The 25,467-nt window shown below is 42.4% G+C and overlaps 1 protein-coding gene and 1 non-coding gene across 2 annotated transcripts in view; both read left to right on the top strand.

The window, feature by feature from the left end:
• The window catches only part of LOC126251850 (dopamine receptor 1), a 667,357-nt gene that overhangs the window by 114,524 nt on the left and 527,366 nt on the right, over window positions 1-25,467 (top strand). The window lies entirely within an intron of this gene.
• On the top strand, window positions 12,790-12,864 carry Trnat-ugu (transfer RNA threonine (anticodon UGU)). The gene has a single exon. It is a non-coding gene; the product is annotated as a tRNA-Thr (tRNA).

Here is a 25,467-nt window from a genome sequence, read left to right as displayed (position 1 = left end):
GCCAAAATGTGATTCACCGGAAGAGTTGACAGTCTCCATTGATCGACTATTGAATCGCGATAGTTCCGTGCCCACTGCAATCGTAACTGACGATGTCATAGGGTCACCATGTGAAGACGTAGCGGTGTTCTGCTGCGGAGCTCCGTGTTCAATAATGTACGGTGAACGCTGAGCTCCGAGACACTTGTGCGTGCCGGCCGTTGTGGCCGAGCGGTTGTAAACGCGTCAGTCCGGAACCGCGCTGCTGCTACGGTCGCAGGTTCGAATCCTGCCTCGGGTATTGATGTGTGTGCTGTCCCTAGGTTAGTTAGGTTTAAGTAGTTCTAAGTTCTAGGGGACTGATGACCTCAGAAGTTAGGTCCCATATTGGTCAGAGCCATTTTGAACCCACGTTCTGTCAAGAGTCATGAACGTCCAACTATTTAGCTGCTATTGGTGGTTTCACAGTCCTTCTACTACTTTCTGTAGATGCCCACGACAGTAGCACGTGAACGTTCGACCAGCTTCGCCAATTCGAATTACTCGTTGACATGTTCTGCGTAATAATATCTGCCCGTTATCAAAGTCACTTATCTCAATGGATTTGCCCATTTTCAGGGTGATCCCCCGTTTGCGTCTGCTCCGCTTACGTACGTTGGTTACCGCATCTCGTGCCCGAACGTCACCAGGCGGCATCCAACGTCGCAGAGGGCAGTGGTGATAATGTTTTGGCTTATGGGTTTTGTAAAGTTATACACCGCAGTGTTACAAGATACTGTTCGGTGCCCTCTAGTGGCAGAAATCTGCAAATATGTAGACATGAAGGAAAATGATATAGAATGGTAATAACATCTGCTTCGTTTAAAAAGATTTTCACATTAAAACATTCAGAGGCGTTACTTTCCAGCTGATCCTCGCCGCTTCTACAGTGTTGTAAGTGGTTTTCGGTAGTTGCCAGCAGAGTGACGGGGACAATAGGTGGTGGTTTGATTTGATAACATAATCTGAACATGTGTGTATTCGTCTCTGGGTAATATCGCAGTGGCAGCACTGATGACGAGCGTATTGAAGCCAATGGCAATATACGAGTGGAAACATTATACAAGGTTTCTCGTATGGCTTCATGGTCATCTCAGAAAACTTATGGTTCAGATGGCTCTGAACACTATGGGACTTAACTTCTGAGGTAATCAGTCCCCTAGAACTTAGAACTACTTAAACCTAACTAACCTAAGGACATCACACACAGCCATGCCCGAGGCAGGTTTCGAACCTGCGACCGTAGCGGTCGCGCGGTTCCACACTGTAGCTCCTAGAACCGCTCGGCCACACCGACCGGCCATAAAACTTATGAAACTGTGGACTTGCAGCACTTGACATAACTATTACAAAAAGATAACTGTATTAGATTTGAGAAACAGTTACTGGGGGATTAGGATAACAGTAATAATTTCGTGTGGCTGTGTTGCCTGGTGCAAGTCTTTTCGTTGGACGCCACTTCAGCAACTTGCGTGTCCGCAACCTACCCCACTTGTAGAATCGGGAAAAGGGGACCTAGACTTTAATGAGAAATGCGAACCACGTGTCGTTTGTGGCGACTTCTCACATCGTTGAGAGGTGCAGCCTTGTTAAAACGTGGGCTGAAAAATCAAAGGTCCGACTGGGATTCGATCCTGCGACCTCTTGGTTTTCAGTCTTAGCTTTACCGCTAAAGGAACAACTATTGGGGTTTACGATTATATGGCAACTTCTAAACGTCAATAGATCTCACCCCACTACAAAATTCACTTCCGTATTTTTCAGTCAACTGTTTTTACAGTCGGTTCCTGAACTGCTATGAAGTTGTTGAAAGATAAAACCACCGTTCCACCGAGGCAGTAAGCTTTTGCCGGAAAGTAATATTTATGGTGAGTTTAGGCCCTACAGATCATTTTTGAGTGATACTGAGAAGAACCCAGGAACACCAGCTGTCGCAATCCTGGGAAACATGTTATCGCACCTGTGTGGTATTCGTACAGATGTTTCCTAAGTTTTTCTACACTTATCAGTGTAAAGAGTGAGACATTGTTGAAACAAAGTAGCTGATCAAAACGACTGAAACAAGTAAAGGTGAGCTAGAAATGAATGTGTTGCTTCAGCTCCATTTGTGGTAACTACATATATTTAAAAATCCAGGAAGCAGAGCGTTCACGATTGAAATACTGTTAACTTCCATCTGGTTATATGTGAAGGAACAGAAATATGAGAGCAGGTGAGGCATTTTAGCTGTAAGAGTACCATCAAGTGAGAATGAAGAGATTCACTATACTGTCAAGAAAGTGTTGGGTTGGAATCAAAATTGCAGCGCTTTGTAGAGGATACGGTGGATTATTGCCTGAGTCACCACACTCTTAGAGTCCTAATGAAACTTCGATACTGCACCTGCGCCAAGTGGTTGACTTGTATAAACACACTGCGAAACAATCGTGTATTGTGCATGCGGAATGGAGAAGTACCTTAAAATCTAGATGATCGTATTCCTCAGCTAACTGTAGTGCTGTAAATAAGGAAAGGCGTTTTATAATGTTGGACGAAATAAAAGGTTTTTCCCCTTTCAGGCAATATTGTATCTACAAGAGAGTATTGAATATTCACTCTCTTCCTCCAAAGTGAATTATAGTAGCATGTCCTGGCATTTGTATAAGCTGTCGAAACCAGGAAAGGGGTAAAGCAAGGCCACTGTCACCACTGCTGTCTGTTTGTTCATTTGAACGGGAATGACGGCGCTTGGGACTACTGTTCATTGTCAGGACATAAAATTAGCACACTACGGTTCATTGGTGATGCTGCATTGGCAGCATAAAGCGAACATGAACTGGAGTACGTGCTAAATGTAATGGGACTTCCTCGAGGACTAAATGTTACAGCCGAAAAGGAGAATGCAAACGGGATATATATACATCCTGATACCTGGGAAGCAGAATAGCTTAATATGCTATGTCGGTTTGCAGTAGGGTTTTGGAGCATATACTGTATTCAAACATTATGAATCACCTCGAAGGGAACGATCTATTGATACGTAATCAGCATGGTTTCAGAAAACATCGCACGGAGTAATGGCCGCTATCGAGAGGGGAAAGCTTTTGACACCGTTCCTCACAAGCGACTTCTAATCAAGCTGCGGGCCTATGGGGTATCGTCTCAGTTGTGCGACTGGATTCGTGATTTCCTGCCAGGAAGGTCGCAGTTCGTAGTAATAGATGGCAAATCATCGAGTAAAACTGAAGTGATATCAGGACCTGGGTGACAAACTGAGCAGTTCTCTTGTTCGCAGATGATGCTGTAATTTACCGTCTAGTAAGGTCATCCGAAGACCAGTATCAGTTGCAAAGCGATTTAGAAAAGATTGCTGTATGGTGTGGCAGATGGCAGTTGACGCTAAATAACGAAAAGTGTGAGGTGGTCCACATGAGTTCCAAAAGAAATCCGTTGGAATTCGATTACTCGATAAATAGTACAATTCTCAAGGCTGTCAATTCAACTAAGTACCTGTGTGTCAAAAACACTAACAACTTCAGTTGGAAAGACCACATAGATAATATTGTGGGGAAGGCGAGCCAAAAGTTGCGTTTCATTGGCAGGACACTTAGAAGATGCAACAAGTCCACTAAAGAGACAGCTTGCACTACACTCGTTCGTCCTCTGTTAGAATAATGCTGCGCGGTGTGGGATCCTTACCAGGTGGGATTGACGGAGGACATCGAAAGGGCAGCTCGTTTTGTATTATCACGTAATAGGGGAGAGAGTGTGGCAGATATGATACGCGAGTTGGGATGGAAGTCATTAAAGCAAAGACGTTTTTCGTCGCGGCGAGATCTTTTTACGAACTTTCAGTCACCAACTTTCTCTTTTGAATGCGAAAATATTTTGTTGAGCCCAACCTACATAGGTAGGAATGATCATCAAAATAAAATAAGAGAAATCAGAGCTCGAACAGAAAGGTTTGGGTGTTAGTTTTTCCCGCGCGCTGTTCTTTAGTGGAATGGTAGAGAGATAGTATGATTGTGGTTCGATGAACCCTCTGCCAAGCACTTAAATGTGAATTGCAGAGTAGTCATGTAGATGTAGATGTACTTGCAACGCACAGAAGCCAGGACAGGACCAAAAGTTCTTTTAAAAGGAAAAATAGCGGCCAATGTCCAAAAACGTAAACATGTTGCCACTGTATTAAAATGTGTTTGGTATCAATAAATAAACTCGCAAAACGAACTACAATAGGCACAAAGCATCAGAAAGTGCGTAGCAACCACGCGGATAAGTCGTAATTACTTCCTTTTGAAGTTAAACACATCAAGTCAAAACTCATTTTTGTAGTTACGGGGTTTTTGACAGTACTACTAGGACTCGGATGCTGTGAAGAGTATGTATTAGAATGCACTCCTATTGTTTAATGTTAACAGTAGCCGAAGGTGGATATCATTCCGCTTAAAATTTCCTGTTCTTATCGCAAAAACCGCCGCCCTTCTTAATGAGTGGGAAATATGAAAGTACCAGCATTAGAAGTAGCAACTTTTCAGCTGATGTCACATTCTTGTGTTACTACATGCCAACCGCTTGGAGAGCTAGCACCCCTATAGCTGTCGAAAGATTGCATTTTTTTACCCTATAGGGCCGGGAACTGGCAACAAAATGACTACTCACGTTGGTGTGTAGGATGTATTAGACTGGCGACACACCATCTGACTGTTCGATAAATATCATCCACACAGTTCCGAAAACTGCAAGAGCTGACAAGTGCGAGAATTATCACACAATCAGCTTAACACTCATGCATCCGAGTTCCTGATAAGAATAACATACAGATGAATGCAAAAGGAAATTGAAGATGTGTTACATGACGATCTGTTTGGGTTTAGGAAAGATAAAGGCACCAGACACGCAATTCTGACGTTGCGGTTGACACTGAAAGCAAGACTAAAAAAAAATAATTCTCGTTCATAGGATTTGTCGACCTAGGAAAATCGTTCGACAGTGTAAAATCGTGCAAGATGTTCGGAATTCTGATAAAAATTGGGGTAAGCTGTAGTGAGAGACGGATGACATACTATATGTACAAGAGCTAAGAGGGAATAATAAGAGTGGAAGACAAAAACCTAGTTGCTCCGATTAAGAACGGTGTAAGACAGTGATCAATTCTTTCGCCCCTACTGTTCAGTGCGTATATCGAAGAAGCAACGATGGAAAAAGAAGAAATGTTCAGGAGTGGAATTAAAATTCGAGGTGAAAGGCTATCAATGTTACGATTTGGTAACGACATTGCTGTCCTGAGTGAATGTGAAGAGGAATTACAGGATCTGCTGACTGGAATGAACTGACTAATGAGTACAGAATTCGAATTGAGACTAAGAGGAAGAAGACGAAAGCAGTGACAAGTAGCGAAAACTTAACATGAGGGTTGATGGTCACGAAGTAGATGAAATTAAGCAAATCTGCTACCTAGGCAGCAAAATAACCAATGACGGACGGAGTAAGGAGGACATCAAAATCAGACTAGCACTTGAAAACAGAGTATTCCTGGCCAAGAGAAGTCAAACATAGGACTTAATTTGTGGAAGATATTTCTGAGAATGCATGTTTGGAACACGGCATTGTATGGTAATGAAACATGGACTATGGGAAAACCGGAACTGAAGAGAATCGAAGCATGTGAGATGTGGTGCAACAGGAGAATTAGGTGGACTGAGACGATATGGAATGAGGAGGTTCTGTGCAGAATTGTGGAGCAAAGGAATATGTGGAACACGATAAGAAAAGGGACAGGATAATAGGACATCTGTTAGACATCAGGGAATGACTTTCATGGTACCAGAATATATCCAGCAAATAATTGAGGACATAGTGTAAGCGTATTATCATATCGCTGGCTTAGTTGTGGAGTATCTTTGCGGGCAGCCGCGTCTGGGAGTCGAGCGCGGGACACGGTACTGTTATATTGTGTAGTGTGTAGCTCTGCATGTGAGAGGCTTTTTTAAGTATTCAGGTTGAAGTGTTGCTACTAGTGCTGTTACAGTAAAGTGATGAAATATGGAAGTGATTCAGAGGAAAGTGTGTCAAAAAGTAAGGAAAAAATGAGTAGTGATGTCGATAACGTATTTATGTATCCTCTCGTTACGTGTCGCACAGCATCGATCATCCGCGCCGTATTCGGTCTCCCAGAATGAAATGATGTGAATCAGTAGAAGTTAGTTACCATAAAAGAGTGCAGTCAAGTGCCAGTGTCTTGTAGCGAGCATGAAGACGTGCGTTCGATCATCGCGTTTCTGCATTATCAACAATCAGCCGCGCACGCTCGTACAAGTGAGAACTGAGAACTGAAAAATTGACTTTACGAACAGTGACATATCATTACTAGTGACAAGGACGACTATTACCATGTATCTGTATGTGTGACGAGCGTAAGAACTTTCGTTCGATCATTCGGCTTCCGCATCATCAACAATCACCCGCGTCGTGTCCGTTATGCGTACGATCGTCTAAATGATATTTTGTGGACTGTTAATCATCCTTTAATTGGGATAACACTTCTCAATTGGAATGTAAATAGTGCAACCTGCGATTTTCCTTTAATCGTCTCAGAATATAGTTGTTCATACCAGACGTCGAACAGTGTTGTGTTTTTTTTAACGTTGTGTGGCTCCTCTTATTCGCTTGCATATTTCGATAAATAATTTCAGGCAAGCCAGCAGCAGTGTGGAGCAGAACAGTACGACCGCCGAGGGATTACTAGGTACGTGGTGTGGACAGGGCGCACGGTCAAGAAAAGAAACGGTCACGAAACGAGAAGTCAGTTGAAAGGTACCTCCACCCCCGTTTGTACTCCCGGGTGTCTTACAATAGGTTGCAAGTGCTGCCCTGAGGTTGGCACAGGATAGGAAGTTTTGGCGGGCCGCAGCAAACCAGTCAGAAGACTAAAAAAGAGAGAGATCGGGCACGGGTAACTCGCGGACCTGATTCATATACTCGTATTTCCTTAAGGCCACGTGCCACTCCGTCACGTGACGCACAGCGATGATTCACTTATTTAGTTACGCTCGCGTGCCACTTCGTCAGTTGACGCTACGGCAGTGATTCATTTATTTACTTACGCTTTGCGGAACATTTCGCCAAGTGACACTACAGCAGCGCTCTTAGTACATGGTGTAAAACTATAGCGTCCGCGACGTTAAAGTTATGGGGTAACGCACCTATATGGATGCTAACACTTTCCCCACACTGCACGCCAGTGAATTATTCCTCAAAACGTCCGTCTTTGAGATAGATGTTCACTCCGGTTTCAGATGTTTACACTATAAACACTGTTTCTTTATTTACGACGTTTCATAATAACTGTCTCAAAAACTTCCGTTGCAAAATTCTGAAGTACCTCGTTTCTACACCACGATTTCATCCACGGGCCCGACTGAAACCTTCGCGGCCACCGGTTGCAGAGTTTCGCAGCTATTTGTGGTAGACAGTGCGCGGGGTCTCAGTTTGAGCAAAGTCGGTCTATGGAGAGCCAACAAGTAAGGACTCGATAAGGGAGCAACAGAGACAGTAGTGCGGGCAGTACGCCTCCACCTGTAAGTTTGCATGTACGAGCACTGGGGCAGCCTGGAGCGGAATGGGGGCCTGAAGCTATCGGCTGGTGGGAACTTGTTATCAACACAGACATTGGGTCACTGTCCGAGCGGGAGAGGAGCAGCTGGCGCTTCGGTTCTAGAGAAGCACGGTAGCTGTAAACAAGTGAATATCACTCTCAGTGAGTGCTCTTAAATGACAGAGCATACGAAGAGTGTCGTGACGGCCGTTGTGAAGTCGCTTGTTGTCTGGCTGTGATTCACATTTAAGCTGTGCTACCTGTTGTTGGGTTCAGCGTTTTCCTTTCTGCTGTAGTTTTAAAGGCGGTATCACTGTAAAGGCAAGTTCTGCAGGGCTGAAATACGTTACAGATACTACGGGTTCTACACGGGCTCTTCACATTAACCCCTGCAGACAGTCTGGCTACAATTGTGTACATTAACTTTTACTTAGCTGCAACAGAAGTATTTTTCGAAATGGAAACCTGAGGTACACATTTGTGAATAGAATTGGAAGGAAAACCAGCATTGGCCGTATTTTGTTGTTTTATTGTCAGCAAAATCGATTTTCGGTCACTTAGTGACCATCCTCAGTGCTGTAATACACAATTAAAATTCGTAGGCACTGGTATCAAGCTATAACCACAAGCTTAGAGCGATCACATGTGTACGAATATTAATTGTATATTACAGCACTGAGGATGGTCACTAAGTGACCGAAAATCGATTTTGCTGACAATAAAACAACAAAATACGGCCAATGCTGATTTTCCTTCCAATTCTATCCAATATTTGGTAGTGGTGCACACAACACGCCATGGAGTCGCCAATCAATAACATTTGTGAATGTTCAATTTCTTCATCACGCACAAGTACCGCCAAAAGTTGGGCGTCACTAAGAAAATATCATCAAGTAATGTAAGCACTGCGCAGCAGCTTGTGACCACCAGAATACGAGGGTGTGTGGCTGGTTCGCTATATTCCGCAGTGTGACTGAACATTATTATTGCCATTTTGCATGGTAATTATCGACCGAATATTTTACTATTTATTACAATCGAGAATATGTCGTAATTAGTTATTTTAGTCCGTACAATTAAGCCAGATGTACAAAGTATATTTTGAAAATTGGTACATATTTTATTGCAATTAAAACAATTAAGAAAACACGTAAGGTCATTACCACATGAAGAAAAATTTTCCTTCCGCCGGAAATAATTCAGGTCTGAAAGGGTTAATGTAGTCTAAGCATATATTCGGCATCAGCACGTAGTAACCACTCACAGACGGCAGATGGAAGCATAAGCAATGGAGGGAACATGAAGCGTACCGGGAGGGATGCTGAAAACAGTGCAATCGTTGTCGTAATGCGGACACGGAGAAATTTTTCTGACGGCCAAGAGGTCAGGATCTTTGGCTTTCAGGCCTAGAACGGCAGCATAAACGAAACGGCTAAGTTTATAAAATATCCACGTTCTGCCATGGTGAAAGTATACCGCGCCTGGCAACATGGCACTATCCAAAATTGATGCCGAGGCAACTGTGGTACATCATCGGCCACGGAGGACAGTGAACTACCACTGCAGAGTTGTGTGTGAGCAAATATACGTGCAAGTATTGAGCAATTGACCACCCACATGAGCCAGTGGGCTACCAACAATCTCCTCAATGACTGTTTAGTGAACATTCCTGCATATGGGCATCTGCAGCTCAAAAAAAATGGTACAAATGGCTCTGAGCACTATGGGACTTAACGTCTATGGTCATCAGTGCCCTAGAACTTAGAACTACTGAAACCTAACTAACCTAAGGACATCACACAACACCCAGCCATCACGAGGCAGAGAAAATCCCTGACCCCGCCGGGAATCGAACCCGGGAACCCGGGGGTGGGAAGCGAGAACGCTACCGCACGACCACGAGATGCGGGAATCTGCAGCTCACGACTGGTTCATGCACCATGTTGACTGCTGTTTATCGGCAGTTAAGGCTGGAATCTGCAATCCAGTTCCGGTACTGGGCGTCCACTGAGTGGCAACAGGTGGTATTTTCAGATGAATCACGTTTCACACTCCAGCGGACAGGTCGCCGTTGGCTGCAAGAATCGTCGGAAGCGTCCAGATCGGATATGGCCGGGGGAATATTTTCGTAGCACTCCCTGGAAGACCTCGTCATCTTTCCTTGGTGACCAGGTCCGTCCCAACATGCAGACTGTTCTTTCCTCTGTACGATGGCATCTAGCAGCAGGATAACGCAACATGTCACACGGCTCGATCGAGCAGTTCGCACCATGGATCCTCAACTGAGAAATCCAGCGCAATCGGCCACGGCACTGGAGTCACCATGGCTCAACAGCGCTGTTGATACCTTCCAGAATCTCACTGACGCTCTCTCTGCTTGTCTGCGTTGCAAAAGGTAGTTATTCAGTCTTTTGACAGATGGTCACATTAATGTGACTGGATCGCATATGTTAATTAGATCCTACTCTTATATTATTGTCAAGTTACATTTAGGGGATTAGCTTTCTTATATGCACTGTGCTGGCATAGAGTTCTTGCATTTGTTGAAGCAATCAGTCATTTCCCATATTGCAGCATCGTGTAGACCTGTTTTCTGCACTGTTTACGTTGACTATTGCTTGTTACTTTTAATTTGTTTTTGCACAATTGGCCTCAGCTTTTGGATGTCTCCTGCCATCTCTCATTTACTTCAGAAAAGTTCAAATGTGTGTGAAATCTTATGGGACTTAACTGCTAAGGTCATCAGTCCCTAAGCTTACACACTATTTAACCTAAATTATCCTAAGGACAAACACACACACACCCATGCCCGAGGGAGGACTCGAACCTCCGCCGAGACCAGCCGCACAGTCCACGAATGCAGCGCCTTACACCGTCTCATTTACTTCTTAACTGGGAAATAGAGGTATTTGGGACATAGTGTCTTGATCTTGTGTCCGCTTACTTTGCTTTATTATTGTTCTTTTCCAGCTTCACTTACACTGTGTTCTCCTTTTATTGTTAAAGTATTAAGATTTTGTCAAACTGTCTTTTAATGTAAGATGTGCTATTCATATGTTAGCTGCAGTTGAACACAAATAACTTTTCCTTATTTTGTTATTCAAGCTGATGCGCTCCATTTATCAGGACTGTATTATAAATTATTAATATTGAGTTTGACAGTTATGTATGTCCCCTTACCGCCGACCACTTCCCACTCCACACGAAATCTGCACTTTAGATGTTAAGGAGATTTATTTGGACCAACTCCTGCAATAAAAAAAATAAATAAAAAAAATAAAAAAACGGCAGGAAACGTGAAACAAGCAACGTTTCTGCCGTTAAACTTCTCTGCCGCTCCGACAGTTTCTCGGAAACCTTCATATTAAGTACGCGGCGTGCGAGCGACAGCAGCAGCAGCAGCAACAACAGCAGCATCGCTGGCTGCTCACGGCTGGCAACGGAACAGCGCTATGCTCGGTTCACAGCACACCACGTACCGCAGCGTTAAACTTTCATGGCCACGTTATTCGGCTATGAATAACAAAGACCTCTACTAACTCGTTTCTGTGAAAAAACGCAGAGCGCCATTTTAAAATGACGCGTTAGCGCTGTATCGGAGAGGAACGATTAAGGATGGTCCGCATCGGAAAACAGGAACATATTCCTTCATTCTTCATCGAAGCAGGCTGTTTCTCCATTCATGGTGACCTGTCCATCAAGCGCCAAATTTTCACACTGAGATACTGCATAAATTCTTTCTATACCGCATGAAACAACAGCACACAAATGACAGAAAAGAGTTATTGGTTTCGATACTTTTTAAGCATGTTACGTTTAAGTACCTTACATATTCAGTATCTTATGTATTCAGTATCTTGCGTTTCCCTCTGCTTGTATAAGGAATTAGGCTGTGTTACAGAATGAATAAGAAACTCCACATAAGAGATGAGCAGGATGTCGTTCCGTTCATGAATCATTGCAAAAGGGCCAGACTAACATGTTTGCTTATATTTTTTCTATTTTTTATTCTTGTTTAGAAAGTAAATTTTGTTTCCACCGGTGCAATGCCATCTCATATTTATTTCCAGCTTCCCTTTTTATTTCGCAAAGTATGTACTTGCGAAATGGAACATCGTGGTCAGCACCTTACCTACACGTATACTACACAATGAACACATGAAAAAAAAGTAGTTGTGTCGCAGGTCCTCTAAACAACGAAACCCTGTGGGATACAGACATTTGACTATGCATAATGGTTCGGATGTCTTATCACAAGGGATGACTAGAGAACACTGCTCATTATGACAGTCAGTCCAGATGCAAACCATACCACAATACAACAAATATTAGGAAACAAGTTATTGAAGATGAGAGTCCCAAACATTTATAAATAAAACTTCGTTACGATAAGTGACATTTCGGATGTGTTATCACATTCATTAAATGACACGACGAGTTGTTGATCGTGATACGCATTCGAGCCCACTGTTAACCAAACTGAGCTTGCATATCTGGTCGAGACTCGACTAGGCACAGAGAGGCAACTTTCGCTAGAAATAGACGTGAAATATATATTGTTTTTTCACCAGTAGCGCGATGTGCTCATGTTCGATCTGAGATAACGCAACTAATAGGTCTGTGCTGCCTGTGACTCCAATCCCGTGCACATCGTCGTTATTGAACCCACACGAGTAGGTGTCAAAATCAAGTTCTCTTTCAGTATAAGTAGAATCGCGCCGTTAGTAGAAACATGGAAGAGTTTGGCATCGTGTCAGAACAACGAAATGATGGTCAGTATCACCTCAAAGGGTTCAAATCCAGAGAAACATTGCAATCAGAGCTCAGATCCCAATCAAGTGCCAATATTTTCGAAATCTCAGGCTCACTTGAAGTAAGAAATGAATGTCCGGTTACCTTACATGACGACTGGCTGCTGAATTAAAATAACACTGCTACTGTAAGGAAGCTTACTGGAGACAGAGTTTCCGCGAGAAGCGACTTCCGCCAAAACTAATCCATCTCTGTTCCTAACTATATATGACGGTAGTATCTGTTCCCGAAAGAACAGTTACCGTCAATGACCATGCAGCTTGTGAATGATGGGCAAACATCTATTAGGCGCACTACGAATGTAGTGTTGTGGACATGTTGGGAATGTGGATCTCACGGGGAGCGTGCAAGGGATAACTCCCTGCAGACGCACTATCCTCTGTGCCCGCGGTGGCTCAGATGGATAGAGCGTCTGCCATGTAAGCAGGAGATCCCGGGTTCGAGTCCCGGTCGGGGCACACATTTTCAACATGTCCCCAATGAAGTGTATCAACGCCTGCTTGCAGCTAGGGTGTCTATTTAATTATCATTCAACTCTGTTCCAGTAAGTAGCGAATGGACATGTTTCATGTTGATTTGGAAACACGGCACAGTCTTGCATTCTTTACTTACTGGAGGTGAAGAGGGTATGCATGTGGCTGCTGAAAACGTATCCACAGCAGGAATGGAACCCACAACTTAGCCATCACGAGCTAGCCTCAGTCCAACCAACCAACGAATTTCACATGTGTTACCATCATGTTCTTGTCATGATGGGGTATGCAGCACACGCTTTGGGAAGTGTAGACTTCGAATTGAGATGTTTTTGTGAATAACCTATCTGTAGTTTAGTAGTCACGTCATGCAATGCGAAGGCAAAGCCGTGATATCAATCCCATCCTCCCCCCTTTTGTTAAAATCCATATTACGTCTATCTGCTAAGAGCTTCAGTGTGACAGAAGGTCAGGGACAGATTTGTTCATTTTCTAACCAGACAATGATCGATAAATCTTGTGGAAAAATGTTTGTGGAAGGACTCATGGCTGTCTGTTATGGTAAGACCAATTTTAACGTCATCAGCCAGCGGCCGCTTGATACAGACCGGCGTCCGCCCAAGTGCTTGCGACACATTCGGCATACTACCTATGATTTCCTGTGACCTTTCCTGCACTAGAATTAGAAAGTACAGCAGTATGAATCTTTGTGTGTAATAGAATACTATGTTTCAGCATGCACCGTGGAGATTTTGTATGGGATGTTGCTTTAAGATGTTTAACTGCGATGTCTTTTTGTTCAAATTTTCAGTATAGGTCGTGTGATAACAGCCTGAGTGAACCGTGATTTATTTTCAAAGAATATCCTTAAGAATTTATTTTATGTACTAGCGATTCATCAAGAACATTAACACATTTAATCACACTATGTAAGCATGGAAGTAGTTGCCAAGGAGTAACTGATGAAATCATAACCAAATTACTTTTAACAAATGGGAATTTTATTCACTTTACTAATGCCTAAAAGCACTTTTTAAAGAAACAGATTTAAAATTATAATCAGAAAGCACCCTGTAAATATCAAAGTTACAATTTATTCTGAGGCAGAAAGAAACAAGTTTTGACTGTATGAGCTTTCGGGCAGAGAACCTTGCCGCTCCCTTTTGACACGGCAGTAGTTACGACCGCTCACAACAGCCTCTGAAAGACTACATTGGTGCAAATCTGCAACACGCCAGGTAACTTTAAACTAAGAGTTTTAACAATTTACACAAGCACACAAATTATGCACCCCCTGTATGAGGGATGGAAATGGTACAAAACTCTAACAATTAAAATACGTATTAACCTTGCCACCGAAGGTGCAACTTGACTTTAACTTCTAAGAAAAGTCTTACGGTGAAAGGGTGGCAAATTTATATACTAAAACGATCATTTAAATAAAAGTTCATCAAATGCAATCTTATATAAAGTTATACAAGATTGGCCAAACAATAGTTAAGATGCTCTACAGTACGCAGATACCGCCTCTCAAGATCATAGGCAATAATATCAATGTTTCCAAAGAACAAAACAATTTTTCAGGTATTAGGCCGTTACACTCAAAGCAATAAATTCGTTAACACACCAAATCCGACAACATGACAGAGGCAGCTACTAATGTACGGTAGATTGATAAGGAGATCACCGAACAACCCGAACCGCCAGTTGCTCTAACACGCCCCTGCTTCACAACGGAAAAACGGACCACCCAATTTATAAACAACCACTTCCCGCGGGTGGGCAAACGGAGAAGAATGGTGGGACGACCCCAAAGCAAAACGACTGGTGACCTCACCAAGAAAACAAGTAAGAATTTAACAAGAGTAACTTAAACAACGTATCACCAATCACTTAACTTCCAGTAAATTACGATTTCTCGAGAAGACCTGGTGCAGCACCCCCAAATCGCTCTCCCAAACCGTCCGCTGCCAGCCGCTTCAACGGACGCAGGAAGGCGCGCCGAACTCCCGTCTCAAGGCGTCGCAGCTCGCACCGGCCAGACTGATGTCGTGGGTTGACTCCTGTTGCTCTCGTGTCGACCGCGAAGTCACTACTACCCCTCGCTATACGCCGCGGCCCACTGGACTCACGTGGCGACCTCACATGCGCCGACGCTCAAGACGGACAAGTCATCTTGTGTCTCAGTGCGCGACCGACCAACCTATCGATCCAAACGCCAATGACCATTGCCTGAGCAACCTCGAGCAGACTGGCGGCCTAACGCGCAGACTCAGATGCAGGAACTAAACCCCGACCGGGCGACCACGCGCTGAGTTCTCTCACTGGTGGAGTGGAAAGACTCTCATTTTGCAGGCTTTAAAGGTTGATCCGAACGACAGACATACTAGCACTCCGAACGACAGACAGACACTAACTGCCTAACAAATGCGGACGAGAGACAGACTAGCAAGCTGGGGACGAGAGACTGACCCAGACTCACCGACTGGCGAGCTCATAGCGCCCATGAAATGCACGTGAATAGGCAACCTTTCCCCTTCCCCACCAGAGGGAGACACCAAAGCTGCGATTGCCACAGCGGTGCCACCGCCAGAAACGGAGGGCGACTGCTTCACACTACACGCTGCGGCGCGCTCTACAAAACAGCAATTTTTACCACAGCTCACTGAGTACCTCTCATTTCTGACCTGCTGTTTTTGAATGAAATAACTTAGTCTAAAATGGAGTAAAGTCCAATAATTGTGGCACATAGGCGGGCTGCTCCCAGCACAAGGCCCCGCTCTCCGTCTTCCTCGTACTTCTGCTAACTCAAGACTCTTTGGCTGCCCGAGGCACGCCGCCCTGCGGACCACATTAACACCACAAGCCTCTCTAGCAAAGAGCTTCCACACAACCAGCCATTCCGCCAGAGAGGCACAAAGTCGAAAAATACTAAACTTTGCGGAAAGTATCGACGCACAGCACAAACCTTGCCAAATATTAGTGTATACGTAGTATATTATTCACATTTTCAGCACTAATACGGTGCACTCAACGTGGCTGAAACAATACGTGCAGCACGATGGACGGAAATTACGTCCTGCTGGGACACGTCATTTACATGGCAATGATACACGCATACTATATAATTCATAGTTAAGTGTTCCGTAAAGGGTTCACAGAATCGCTCCAATTTCTCGACCGTTCCACTGACGCAGATAGCTCGAGAAAAACGAACACCAAAATCTTTATTTGCGAGTCCTAATTTCTCTTATGTCATTATATATATATATATATATATATATATATATATATATATATATATATATATATATATATATATATATATATATCACCTTTGTGCGGCTGTGGCTCCAAAAACTGTCTGCATTCAGAGGAAAAAGATGGTGGTCGAAATGTCGTGGAAATAACGTGCCGCAGTGAAAAAGCGTTTGTTTTAATATTGGCTCCCCAACTCGTTCTCCTGCCCCCTCCCCCCTCCAACCTGAGGGAAAGAAAAGAAAAACATCCGTGGCGTTCTCTCCCCCAGCTCCTTGTACTACAAACTCATCTGATTTCTTTCAGTGTTTGGATGTCCTCCATCAAGCCCGTCAGGTAACGATCGCACGGTGCTCAGAAATAGTCCTGAAGAGGTCGAACAACCATAGTGCTGACAGTCGCCTTAGTCGACTTCTTGACACTTCTAAGGTTGTTGTTGTGGTCTTCAGTCCTGAGACTGGTTTGATGCAGCTCTCCATGCTACTCTATCCTGTGCAAGCTTCTTCATCTCCCAGTACTTCTAGGGGTTGTATCAATAATCCAACATATGTTTCACCTTCTCCACAACACGTGATGTTTCCCAGTCACGTTGTTTATGATTCAAATGGCTCTGAGCACTATGGGACTTAACATCTGAGGTCATCAGTCCCCTAGAACTTTGAACTACGTAAACCTAACTAACCTAAGGACATCACACACATCCATGCCCGAGGCAGGATTCGAACCTGCCACCGTAGCGGTCACGCGGTTCCAGACTGTAGCGCCTAGAACCGCTCGGCCACAGCGGCCGGCCACACGTTGTTTATACTTGTAGCTCCTAGCACCTTTTTGTATCTGAAATCTTCAAATTTATTTTACTTATCGATTTTTAGAAGTTTCACGAAGCCTTCTCAGTAATCATGTGGAGAATCTCACACATTTTATTTTTTAGGGTCAACAGTACGTTTTGTACCGCGAGGATATGTATTCAACACCATTTTGCAATTCGCTTTTGCTCCTTCTGGAATTTTCTAGACGGCAACATAACCTACCACAAATATAAGAGAAATATTCTGATTGTCTGCTGCATATATATATATATATATATATATATATATATATATATATATATATATATATATATATATATATAAACAGCACAAGTTCTACATCACTTTACTTGCAGAATCACACTCATCATTTCTGTTTCACTAGATGACGTTTCATCAGTTACAGTTAACTGTTACCTTCCAAACAGAAATCACGAATACAGTAGCGCAAATGACGCGACAGTTCGTAGGAAACCAATGTAGCTGGAAGTCACTTATGAGGAATGATACAAAAGCATTTTTAAAACTCTGTACACATGGACTGAATTTGAGAACCACATTACACTGTTCATCGGTATCTCACAAGAGTAATGCTTTCAAATCAGTGCTGGTTTGCTGTCAATAGGTAATACCGGTATATTTTGGCGTATTTCATAATGCTCTAATAGAGTGTTTGCTTGTGCGCCCAGCTAGCCGCGCGGTCTAACGCGCTGCTTCCCGAGCGGAAAGGCGTCCCGGTCCCTGGCACGAATGCGCCTGGTGGATTAGTGTCGAGTCCGGTGTGCCTGCCAACCTGTGCATGGTTTTTAAGGTGGTTTCCTATTTACCGCTACTAATGCGGGCTGGTTGCCTTTATTCCGCCTCTGTTACACTATGTCCGCGATTGCTGCGCAAACACTATCTCCTCATACGCGTGCACAATAACCCTGGGTTCCGTGTGGGGCGGCGGTGGGGTGGGTAGACTACTGTTGCATGTAGTAGGCTTGTGATCCTCTGAGGGCTCCGTCGTTTCTAGACCTCCAGTTTAATACACAATACACAAGTATTTGCTTACACATTCTGCTATGTGTCAGTCATTGAAATGGATCAGTAACTCACTGGATTACGTTTATTTTCTTTCGTATGTATTGCGGTAGTCTGTACAACTTTACATTCTTCTTCCTCACCATAAATACTAGAATACTCCTTATGATGTCGAAGGAAAAGTAATTACACCACTGCATCCTTGTTCCGCAAGATGCACTCCAAAATTGTTAGCCCACGCAAGAAAGACACTGCTTGTAGAAGCATAATCGTCCTGCTACGATTATGATAGGGCCATGACAACGTAGTGGAACATGTCTGATGACGCTGTGATAGTTTTGTTACTTCCTGCAATGACAGAGAATTATCTTGCAAGATTCACTTGGTATGTTCGTGTTATACCAATCAAAGATTCTGAATGAATATCACTTTGGTGTGCCATCGACTTATCAAAAATTACTTTCACGCTTCAAATACAACTAATATCGTTGTATACATTTCGAATTATTGAATGCTACACCAAAATGTTGACGCACTGTGAAGAGTAAGAGGCAGTAGCTCTCAGTTCCAAACAGGCGCGAGAGTAACATTTTACCTACTCTATGACAGAGTTAGTAACAGCTCTATATCTCTCTATGTCCAGTAAACTGTAGATCGAGATGTAAGAAGCATAAGATACTGCGGAAGTTCTATTGAAAATACGGAAATATGTTATTGAAATCATATCGCTGAATACTCTAACTGCGTCTCATTCAGATACTACTCTCACAGCCACATGGTCGTATTTACGTTGTAGTCCGGTAAAAGTACATCAGTATGACAAAAGACTGCACGTTTAGTTAAGAAAGCCATTCATTGTATGATATTATGATGAGACCGCAGTTTTATTAGTTCAGTACATATTAACAACATTTTCAGTTAGGTTAGAAATCGTCAACGGTATACTCCACCTCGTTATCGAAAACGTCTGTGGTGTGCAGATAGTTCTTCAATCCCACACATGTAGCGACTTGCTGATTCTGTGTTAAGCCACATTTGAAGTTCAACTGCCAAAACATAACAAACAGAAGCACCCAAAAACTAACTTTCTTGGTGATTAATCAATAAGCGACGAGAAAGAAAAATAAGCGTTTGCCAGATTAGAAGAAGAATCATGGTAGACGTGTTTGCCAGCTAAGCTCCTTGGTGCTGACTTCGATGTCGCATTTGTTAATCTGTGACTGCAAGGCGTATCTCATTTGTTGACAACAAATTTCAACTGAGAAAAACACATCCCTGTGAAGCAGTTGGTAGCACAAAATACCTTCTTTGTGCCACCACATGTATATCAATAACACTATGTTTTATGAACGTATGCAGGCCACCAATTGAGGAAATTTATGTTATGGCTTACTATTTTCTCCTTTGGAAGTTATCATACGGTACAGGTAATCGATGCCAGGACACTCTGATTTAAGTTTACGGTTTTTTTTAATCTCATTTTTGTTCGTTTTCGTTCGTTGCCTCTGCTCGGGGCGGACGTCGTGAGACACCCGTTTAAGTTCGTCGTTGATCGATTAACTCAGTTTTTTTTATTACAGAGGGCAGCTAACCCTCTGACCGAACACGCTGAGCTACCATGCCGGCTGGTGGTCTCTTTATATCTATTACGGTAAATGGCAGGATCAGTCCTTTGAAAGGGCACAGAAGAATTTACTTTCCCGTCCTTCCGAGAACGGGTTATGTTTCACATCCAATCTCGTTTCCGATGAGATGTTGTACTGTAATCCTCGTTCCTTTCTTTTAACGTCAATATGACTAACAAAGGAAAGCGTCACACGAAGGTTAATTGGAAGTCACACTTGCTATTATCGGATACACTGTCATTGACCATAGTACTAAGTAGCAGAAACATCCTTCATCAACGCCTGTTTGTCTTCCTGAATGTAGTGATTAATTTATCTCAGAAAGATCGGTCTTGAAATGATACAATTTGACATTCTCGATAGCACTCACTCCATACAGATCACAGCTGTTTTGAACTGCCTCTACTGCTTTCATTCGTCTATTAAACACAAATAGAGCACAATGGCATCAATGTTAGTCTTTACTTCATTTTAGACTCCTTTTTCTAACGCATAGACGACGCTCTTCATAATGTCAAAAACGAGAAATATTCAAGCTATATGAAAAACTTGAACAAAAGAAGACCATAGTTAAATTCGCTTATAGCAGTATGCCATACAAAATCGCCACGGAGCTGCTGAAACGTATAATTATATCACACGCAACGTTACATGGTGCTACAATTGCTAATTTGAGCACAGAAAAGTCTGTTGAGATCGTAGTCTCTATGTCGGATGTGTCACGATCACATGGGTGGACGCCAGTCCGTATCAAGTGGCCACTGACTGTTGGCGCTCATGTTAGTCTTACCTGACAGGCACTCAAGAGCCCGTTCACAAACATGTTTCCGTGCGATTTTAACTGACTTTTTAGAAAATGAACGAAACACTCTCTGACCTTCTGTCAGATTGATGCTGTTAGCCAACAGACGGAATACGGCTTAGAAAAGAACGGAAAAGGATGAGTATCATATCATGACCTTTCATCCACACAGTTTGACGTTGACTACTAGAGCACTACTAGGTTTTTCACAACAACAGGTCAAGTATAAGTCAACACTTATCAAACCGTGTGCTGCTAACCCCATTATTACAAACACAAGATGCTAACACATGTAGAATTCGTGGGTTGGTTAGACTGAGTCTAGCTTGAAATGGCTTCCACCTGGGGATACCAGTCTTTAACAGCCACAAACATACACTCTTCACCTCCAGCAACGCCAAGTAAACGACCCATGACTGCGCCGTGCTTCCAAATCAGTACTAAACATGTCCATTCGCTACTGGCTGGAACAGAAATGCATGAGTTTGGCTGTCAGAGGTAGAAGTCGTTGCTTGCAAAGGCTCTGTCTGTTGTAAGCTTTCATACACTAGCAGTTTTATTTCAATTCACGAATCAGTCGTCTTGTTAGGTTCAAAAATGTTCAAATGTGTGTGAATTCCTAAGTGACCAAACTGCTGAGATCATCGATCCATAGACTTACACACTACTTAAACGAACTTATGCTAAGAACAACACACACACACACCCAACACACACACAACCATGCCCGAGGGAGGACTCGAACCTCCGGCTGAAGAGGCCGCGCAACCTGTGACATGGCGCCTCAAACCGCGCCGCCACTCCGCGCGGCTCTTGTTAGGTCATACAACATTCACTTCTTATTTTAAGTGACCTTGAGAGTTTGAAAATATTCGCACTGGACTGGGATTCCAGTTCAGATTCTAATTTTTCTCGGGATCTGAACTCTTCGACATGAAACTATCCAATCGGTTCGTTGTTTCCTTACGATGCCAAATTTTTCCAGTCTCTACGACTGGCAATATCCTAGCTACACTGAAAGAAAACTTGATAGTTGACATCTCTTCAAGCGAGGTTAGCAACTACGATAGGCATGGGGTTGGAGTTTCAGGCAGCACTGAACTATACATTTCATTACCTCTAGCTGAACATGTGCACATCTCGTTACTGGTGAAGAAACAACACTTTTCTTTATTTACACTTCAAGTTCCGTAGGATCAAATTAAGGAGCAACTCTCCAAGGTCATGGAACGTGTCAGTACATGAAATTACAACATAAAAGTAATAACAGATAAAAACGAAATGTTTATGATCCGAAATTAATCAGTCCATAAATTTAAGGAAACGCAATCAACAATACAACAAGAATCAGCTTAATTTTTCAAGGAACTCCTCGACAGATTAGAAGGAGTGACCATGAGAAAACTCTTCAGTTTCGTTTTGAAAGCGCGTGGATTACTGCTAAGATTTTTGAATTGGAATGGTAGCTTATTCAAAATGGACCCAGTATACTGCACACCTTCCTGCACAAGAGTGAAGGAAGTCCGTTCGAAATGCAGGTTTGATTTCTGCCGACTATTAATTGAGTGAAAGCTGCTTATTCTTTAAAATAAGCTAATATTGTTAACAAGAAACAACAGTAAGGAATAATATGTATTGAGAGGCTAATGTCAAAATAACCAGACTAGTGAACAGGGGTCGACAAGAGGTTCGCGAACTTACACCACTTTTTGCCCGAACCGCCCATTTCTGAACCAAAAGTATCCTTTCAGAATGGGAAGAGTTACCCCAAAATATTATTCCATACTACATAAGCGAATGAAAATAAGCAAAGTAGACTAATTTTCGTGTCGAAGTATCACTCACTTTTGATACCGTTCGAACAGGAAAAATGGCAGTATTAAGTCTTTGAACAAGATCCTGAATGTGGGCTTCCAACAACAGTTTACTATCTATCTGAACGGCTAGAAATGTGAACTGTTCAGTTTCACTAATCATATGCCCATTCTGTGAAATTAAAAATCAGGTTTTGTTGAATTGTGTCTTAGAAACTGTGAAAACTGACTTACTGTAATTTAGCATTAGTTTACTTTCTACAAGCCATGAACTTAGGTCGTGAACTGCACTATTTGAAACCGAGCCAATGCTGCACATAACATCCCTTACTACTAATTTAGTGTCATCAGCAATCAGAAATATTATAGAATTACCTGTAATAGTAGAGGGCATATCATTTATATAAATAAGGAACACTAGTGGCCCCAATACTGATCCCTGGGACACCCCCACTTCACTGTTCCCACTCAGACCCCACATCAAAGCCATTCTCAGCATTGTGAATAATGACCTTTTGCTGTCTGTTACTAAAGTACGAGGTGAACCAATTGTGATCTACTCTCCGTATCCTCTAATGGTCCAACTTCTGGAGCAATATTTTGTGATCAACACAATCAAACGCCTTAGTTAAATAAAAAAATATGCCTAACATTCGAAACCTTTTCTTTAACCTGTTCAATACCTCACTTATTTCATGTCTATTCGTAGCAGTAAGGCAACAGCAAAAGAAGCTTGGTTCGAATCCCTGCTAGACAATAACCATTTGTATCGTCGTTTCAGGTCCCAGTATCAAGCTATTGGTGAACATATTTCATATCTGACATCTGATTGTGCTTTGCTAACAATTCATATAGGCACTGGGTTCTACTCCATGCCTATCACCGCAACATTACTTCATGGCGTTTCACACTTCTTACATATCTTTCGTGGCTACTTCTCAGGAGGAATATAAGCTTCTTGGGGTTCCCAGTGCAGTGCTAAACGTATTATCATTTGTTTACAGTTTTGGGCATTCAACCTTGTAAACTAATATCAGTGAACATGTCGATATTTTACGTCTCATTTTGCGTAGTCAGTCTCAAACAGACATGCAAGCTGTATTTGGTTAACAGTGGGTTCGAATGCATATCACAATCAAGAACTCGTCATGTCATTTAATGAATGTGGTAAGTCATCTGAAGTGTCACTTACTGTAATGAATTTTAATTTACAAGCGTTAGGGCCAGCGTCTCTAATAACATGTTTTTTTTTTTTTATCTTGTGTGACGATATTGGTTTACATCTGGAGCTGTGTTGTCTAGTAGTCTCTTGTCGTGCCATTGAGTATAGTCAAATGACTTTACTGCAGAGGGTTTAGACGACCTGCAACACAGCTGTACTATGTTGGTTGTATCCATTCAGGTGTGACGTAAGCATTGGGATTCAGGAGTGGCCCGTTTTTTGTGCTGAAGAGTATGGTGGAACCTGTTTCTGGTATCACAATCATTTTCTCCCCATTCCGTTCACACTTCCTGCTTCCCCTCTCTCTCCTTTCCCCTTACCCCTCCGCCTCTTTCCTTGTTTCACTCATGGATCATATTAGACCTCACAATTTCAACATTAAACTTCGCTGTGAAGTATGACAACTCTCCTGTTACGTCTGCCTTTGGATTCGTTGAGCATCTCTGAAAAACTTCTGCTCTCCCTAAAGAGTCCACTGAATAAATGTTGTACTTTTCGTTAGATATTGTCTATCTATTAATCCACTCTGGCAAGATGCATAAAATCCAACACTTAGAGCCGTCGTTTTGATGTTATTATATTATACTGCAACCAGTTTCAGTGACTCAGTAAGCCACTTCAGGCCCAGGTGCATAAACAGTAATGATAGCGCCATCAACTTACCAACCATGCAATACAGAGACTGAGTGAAAACAATACAAATCAAGGGCAATACTATATAAGTGAATTTTTTAGTAGCCATTTGATGAAAGCCAACAGATACATCCATTGTCACATACCTGATATAGAATTATATGTAGAATAATAACATTAATTACCTCACTAAACGTTGTATAAATACACAATTTATTAATAAAATCATTAAATAAACATTCTATGCTTAAAAATTTGTCAGTTACTTGATAGATTAAAGTACAAAATCATGAATTAAACTATAAAGTACAAAATCATGAATTAAACTATCAGACAACAAAGTACCTGTAGAAGATGATAGCAGTACATTTGTGCAATGTATAGAGTGGAAATTCATCACGGTATACGATATATAATTCTGCTTTAAGTATGTGACGATGGATGTAGCTGTTGGTTTTTATTAAATGATTACTGTAAATTCTCTTATATAGTATTCTTCTTGATTTTTATTGTGTTTTTAATCGGTCTTTGTATCTGCATGGTTGGTAAGTTTATGTTGCTGACATTACTGTTTAGCCTACAGGACTGACAGTGGTGTACTGAGTCACCGAAACTGATTGCAGTGTAATAAAATAACGTCAAAACGACGGCTGCAGGTGTTACATATCTTATATACCGGTATGTGAACGGCCGAAGTCCCACTGACCGTCAGTCAGAAATGATGAGCAGTGTTCAACTATCGGTCTTATAAGTGTTTTGTAAGCAATTTCTTTTGAGACGAGTTACATTTACTTTAGGTTCTTAAACTAAGGCTGGCGTCTGCTTTTCCTACAGTGAGTTGTATGTGGTCATTTCTCCCTAGATCGTCCCAGACGGTTACCCCTAGGGATTTTAGGTGATTACTATTACCAATGATTTCTCGTCAACAGCATAATCGAACATAATTTTATTTCTTCGGGTCTTATGAAAATCCATTACATTTATTTGCATTTGAAATCAACTAGCAGGTCCTGCAGCTATCATCGATCCTCTGTAGGTCTTCTTGCATGTCGCCCATTTTCTGGGGTTGAAACCTTGCGATAGACGTCAGCATCATCTGCGAATATGTCAGTGGGGTTCTAACCTCTTTCACAGTATCTTTTATGTATATTGTGATCATTAAGGGCTCTGTTACATTGCTTTGGGTTACTCCCGAAATTCTCTTTACTTCTGTCAATCACTGTCAGTTGTAGTAGATGTAGTAGTAGTAGTAGTAGTAATAGCTTTATTCAACAGTAGATCACTTTTGCAATGATGTTGGACATATCTTGATATTTTCATTTAAGAACAATAAAAGCAACATAATTGGTCCGTGCACGACAGCACACAGTACCAACATGCTCCAAAAGCCTCGCTCGAAAAT

Source organism: Schistocerca nitens, chromosome 4 (assembly GCF_023898315.1).
Source record: "Schistocerca nitens isolate TAMUIC-IGC-003100 chromosome 4, iqSchNite1.1, whole genome shotgun sequence".
NCBI classification, from domain to species: Eukaryota; Metazoa; Arthropoda; class Insecta; order Orthoptera; family Acrididae; genus Schistocerca; species Schistocerca nitens.
The sequence above is the reverse complement of the archived record's forward strand: the minus strand, read 5'-3'. Positions and strand labels throughout refer to the sequence as shown.